Source organism: Larus michahellis, chromosome 8, assembly GCF_964199755.1.
Source record: "Larus michahellis chromosome 8, bLarMic1.1, whole genome shotgun sequence".
In the NCBI taxonomy this organism is placed as follows: Eukaryota; Metazoa; Chordata; class Aves; order Charadriiformes; family Laridae; genus Larus; species Larus michahellis.
In genome coordinates this window covers 1699091-1705090 of record NC_133903.1, presented here as the reverse complement: position 1 = coordinate 1705090, position 6000 = coordinate 1699091, and positions in this window count along the sequence as shown.

The following is a 6000-nucleotide window of genomic DNA, read 5'->3' as shown; positions in this document are numbered from 1 at the left end:
AGGGCAGAAGCAGAAGGTGCAGCCAACTGAGCTTGAGGATATTGCCTTTATTTGCTGCCCTCTTACCTAGGTGTCTACCTGTGCCCACCACGGCCTCTGCCAGGAGCTGCAGAGAGGGATTCATGCGAGTCCGGGAATTTCCCTCCTAAAATTTCATATATAGGCCAAGACTTGTTGGAGGTAAGCCAACCGTTCCTGCAATGTCTCATTACATTCATGAGGCATTTGCAAGCAAATATGAAATCCAGGTAAGGAAAGAAGGTGTTTTCTCTCATTGCAATCTGTGTGCACAGATGGAGGGAGACAGACAACAAAATCTCCTTTTTAAGGTTGATCAGGAGGTGGCTCAGGGCTTAGAGCCATGACGAGTTAACCGGCATGTCCACCCGGGAGGGTGCTGCCCGGCCCGTCTCCATTGGTGAAATACCCGCCTGCCTTTGCCAAGCTCCCAAGAGTCCCGTTACGGTGGAATGAAGAACTTTTGGGGCACTTTTAAATTGACCGAGTCTTGTGTCCTTATACGTCTTAATCTCACTACAAGCATTCTGGATGCCTGTTTGGATCGATGCCCTTCAGGAATTCGGGGGAAAGCATTCACGCTGTTGGCTCTGCTCAATTAAGCAGAAGAAAATGATTGTGATCTTCTACCTGACTGCCTTTAAAATATTACTCCCACGGACTTCATGCAGCGATTATCCTATTAAACTGTATCATTTGTGATTCTCTCTAAGAAAGACACGTGATGTAAAGATTGAGCCATGGACTCCGCAGTGTTTGGAAGCTTTGGCAGCTCCAGCACCCTGCCCACCCAGGTGACAGCCAGGGAAAAAGCCCGGTGGCTTCCATTTCTGGCTAACAGTGACCTGGGAGTGATGCTCCTGTTCTTGAAGACTTTCTTCTGCAATTTCCTTGGGTCTATGCAGCTCAAAAGGTTGGTGGTGTTTGTTTATACTCTGAGGCCTGCTGACCTGATTCTCCTCTGCACCGAGTGAAGAATTCCCTGGCCTCACATTTCTTTCATGAAAAGTAGTGGAAAGAAACGTTTCCATGAACCACCGTAATGATCTTTGCCTTGCTGTTTTGGCGTCAGTTACTGCGTTCCATTCTGATCTAATTTGTGGCATTTCCCCCTCATATTTGTTGTTTTATATTACATATTTAAATTTGAGGTATCCATAATATAGAAAATATGTTGTATACTTCTGAGCACATCTATACAAAGGCTAATTCTTAGGCTGTAATTTGAAAAACATGAATCAAAACCAAAAATTAAAAGGAACGACTGCCTTACGCGTATTTAAGGCAATGGCATACTTTCAGGAAACACAACAGCATATTCATTTTCATACCAAGTCAAACGTACCCTGGAAGAAGATCTGGGTATTAATAGTCACTTATTTTAAAATCGGTGATGTGTCGTAACTTAAACAGAATGAAGTAATCAATCTTTATATGGTTATATAAATAAAACAAACTACTTAATTTGTTTTAAGTTACAAAGACCAGGACTCCTAACGGGAATTGAGTGCATTTGTGAATTTATGTAACAAACATATCACTACCAACACCAAATTACATCTCAATCAATGTTAAAAGGCATCTGACATTTCCCTTTGATTTATGGATTAACCTTTACAGTTAATACAGTCTAGCATTTATTGTTTTCATCAGTTCGGGGTTTGGTAGCAACCCCAGAGCTCATTGCAGGGAACTGACTAAATTAATAGCTTTTCCCACCATGATCAAACAACTAATGAAAAAGGTCTATTTGGCACAGCTGGTGGATGCTAATATTTAAACAAACAAAACAAACCTTTATGAAGGACAAATGAGTCTTGGGTCCTGATTCTGCTCAGTAAAGTTATTTATCTTGGGAAACCAAGGTGCACCTATTGACTGGGTTAAACCTGGCTAAAATGTAATGTATTAAAAGCAAAGTGACGTGAAAGCAATCCCAAAGGGGCAGCCAGAGGAATACATTTTATTTCAGGATCAGTTTGCAGGCAAAAAATAGCAAGTTTGCATACCTCGTTGTCCGAGATGTCCTCTCTTTGGCATGGAAAAGATTGGGAAAAAAATATTACAGGTAGTTTTGCCAAGTTCTGCTCCCATTAATACCATTCAGATGCTGAGGGATTATGTATTAGAATGACAAAGCATTAAGCAATTATCTGCATCACTTTGGAAATAATTCAAATACAAAAGAGCTTTCTTGAAGAAAGCATCACACTGCCTTAAAATAACCCAGCCAGTCCTTCAAGTTACCCTGACTGAGGACTAATTATTTTAACAAGAAAAACATTATGCGACTTACACTGATTTTACTGATGAAAAGTCAGTTAATCGGGGACTTCTCGTTTCAAGCATCATTTTACACGCATTTAATCAACATGAAATTCCCATTAACTTTTGTATTGCAAGCAAAAAGGGATTAGCACCTGGTTGGGTATAACACAGTCTGGCTCCACACAAGCCATGGAGAAGGTATGACAGGCTTGTCCAAGGGCCAGGTACGCTCCTCTTCAGGTTCGTCGTGAGCAAAGATAGACTGAGTTTAAGAGCTTTGAGAAAACTGACAGATTTGGTTACATTCGTACAACTCTTCTGATTTTCTCTTCTATTTGTCCTAAACACCTCATGGCAGTGGCGAAATTTCCACTCTGTCCCATCTGGAGGAAGGAAAAGTTCACCAAGAAAAGTCACTCTCATCGTATTTTGGTGTGTCTGCTTCCTCGCTCTCTTAATTATTCATTTTTCTTAAGGTTCATGGAAGGTTTCCAAGCCTTAAAAGTCAGGGTTCGTTATAGCTAAGCTTTCGTTTGAATTCCAAACACCTGGGCACTGCGAAGAGACAGAAAGTCCTACGCTGCATCTTCGTTACAGCTCCTAGTGGCCCCAACAGATGCTACGGTACACCTTCAGCAGCGCTCGCATGCGGAGGATTGCTGTAATTACGCTGCAGTTTTATCTGGTTTACTCACGCTCGCAGCTAGTTTTTGCCGCGGCTTAGTCATACAGGCAATGCCCCAGGGGCTTCTGAAGGACAGAGGAGGGCAGAGCTCGTGAGTAAAAGCTCTTTTCTCACAACTCACACAGGCAAGTAAAAAAAAAAACAACCAACAACAAACCAAAAAAAAAAAACCCACCAGTCAACTTTCCCACTTCTGCTGAACTTTTCCTTCTGAAAAGGTTGGCCTGTCGAGAAGCCACGATCCGTGACAATCCACTTTTTCTCAGCCTCTGCGTAACGGATGGCCATGGATCATTACTTCAGGATGGCACCCAGGCTGGGTTGGTAGCAAATGCAAGTGACGAGCTTGCTTTGCCCTGGGAAATTTCTCTGAAGGAAAAAATCAAAACTCTTTTCTTGTCAAGCCTGTATAATTGGGATATTGGATACTCCCCCCTCTTATTCACAGGGCTGGGAATATCGCAAGAGCTAGGCTGGATTCGCCAGGAGGTTTTGCATCCAGGTAGCATCCACTGTGGCAAAATAATTTTAAGGTCCTGCAGGGACTCCTCGGATTTGAACAAACGCCCTGGGAGTAGAGCGACCCTTTGGAGAGCGTGGTTCAATAGCCCGTTGCAATAGCGTTGTCGCCAGCGCTAGAGACTCCTCTTGAAATTACCGAAATTGTGTGCTCATTTTTACTGCACGAGTTTGTTTTGGGCACCTTTTTGGAAAGAACTGGGTGTAAAATGCTTCCACTTGCTCTACTGGCACGAGGTTTGCTAATGCCGCTGGCAGGGTGAGTTAACAGGCGGCGCAAGTTGGAAAGTTCCTTTCATTCAGCTGGAGACATGGGCAGGCATTACCTCATCACGAAAACGAGGGGCAAGAAGGTTATTTTTAAAAAAGTAACATCACTTCCAAGCCTTGTGACCAGATCCCAGTTATCTTTGTATTTTTTTTATGTTTTCTAAAACTCCCGCTCCTGGAGTCATGTGAAAGTGGGAGAGCTGGTAGTTTTTACACAATTATGCATAACTCAGTCCTCTGCAAAACTCATCTGTGGCTACTGGCCAGTCCCAGGGTGGAGGACATGTCCAAGCCCTAGAGAAGATTAAAGCGGAGCCAGGAAAGGTGACAGCAAATGAAGACAATGTAGGTGGTCAACAACATAAGCTTGCTGATATTGCATATTCCTAACAAAATGCTTTCCAAAGGTGAACTCCCTCTGCTGCCTTGCAAACGGGGATGTGGAGGCACAGAGACATAAAATGACTCGGCCCAAGGCATTGCCCACATTGGAGACAAAATAGACCCAAATCTCCAGAGCCAGAAGGTTTATCTTAGGCTATTCCAGAGAAAAGGCTGAAACACGGAATCAAACAAAAATGTTTTCTTGGCTGTGGTTTAAAAAAGAAATATATAATTTCCTGCTATCTCGCACGAGTGCATTATAATCAGCGTATGGTTAAATCTAATACAGGAGTCCATGTGCCACCACCAGCAATGCTCCTTTTGTAATTGCCTCCAGCTATTGCTACTAGTAGTTCAGATTGCAATTTCCTTGTACCGTATGTCAATATTACTGGATCACAAGCGAGGGAACAGGAAGCCTGATAATCAATTTCGGTAGCTCTGCACTCATTTAGCTTGTGAGTTCGGCAGTTGGAAAAATTTTAAACTTCAGTTCCAGTAATTGCAACCCGGAATTAAGAGAGAGATATCCATTTCATATGTGCTGTACACGTGCCCACGTGCCTGTAGAGCCCAGTACACAGAAAACTCACTGGCTAATGGGAATTTTACTTACAGGAATAAATTGCAGTTGGGTTTGCAGCTCTCCAAATTCAGTTTATGCTGTTGTCTTGGTGTAAGTGATTCAGATTCAGCCAGGCTTGGGAGTAAAGAAAAAAGTTCCTATACATTAAGGTATATTCATTTCTTCTCTCTGAAACTAATGTCTGGTGTAGGGTAGTAAGCTACAGCTTTACGATGCTGTAGCACAGACCTGCCGTGGTTATTCATTTTGCGTTACAAAACATCCGCCAACCGGAGAACGGAGCCTCCTCTCAACTAAACGTCTGCCAAACAAGGAGTGTTTCAGGTGAGGGCACTTCGTTACCAAACCTCCTCTGCCAGTCACTGGCAGCGGACACGCTGGTGGCACCCACCCGAGCTCCGCCGCCTGTCCCCACCACGGGAGGGGACGGGGCATGGATACACAGCACGTGGGCAGAAAACATCCCAGGAGGAGGAGATCCTACACTGCTTTCAACCGTGCCACATGTGCTACCAATTTTTCCCCGAGGAACTCAGACACAGGCACAAATCAGGTGGTGGTCTCCAGAGAGGAGGCGGTCTGCTCCTCACGTGCCTTCCCCAGCAGCCCCGTGTCCCTTCTGCTGTCACCTGATGGGGAGGGACGTGGGAGAGTGCAGGCTGCTGGGAGCGGGGATTGCCTAGGAGCGGCTCATCTGGCTTGTCCCCTCCATCCACCCCTGGGAGACAAGTCAGGTGAGACCGGGCTAAGGGATGGTCTTTGGGGTATACATGTCCTGGGTGGCAAAGATCATCCCAGGTGTCTTTATAAAACAGCACAGGAGACCATGTCTTTGGAAAATATGCGTTTCCCATCCCAGATATGAAGTTCCCTTAAAGGCAAGGGGGACCTTTTCTAGAAAATGGCACCACCTCTGCCATGTCAAGTAAGCGTGCATCGGCAGAGGACAGAGATACTCTGCTATCAGTCCTTCCTTCGTGTAGCTGAGGTTGGAAATCCCCGAGCGACCTGCTGCCGCGGGGGCTCCTCGCCCTCCCGCCGTGGCCAGCCCTGATTCCAGCTCTTCCCCAGATGCTCCCCCAAGCGCAGGCAAGGACCAGCCCCGAGGAACCACTGGAAGAAGGACCGAATCGGGCCCCTCTCTCTTCACCTGACCCTCCCGTCCCGGCCTGGCGCGGGAACAGGCTGCAACTGCCTTTGGGTCGGTTCTTCTCTGGTTGACCAGAAATGTGTCTTCTCTTCTCCCACCTCGGCAAACCTGTCCGGGAGC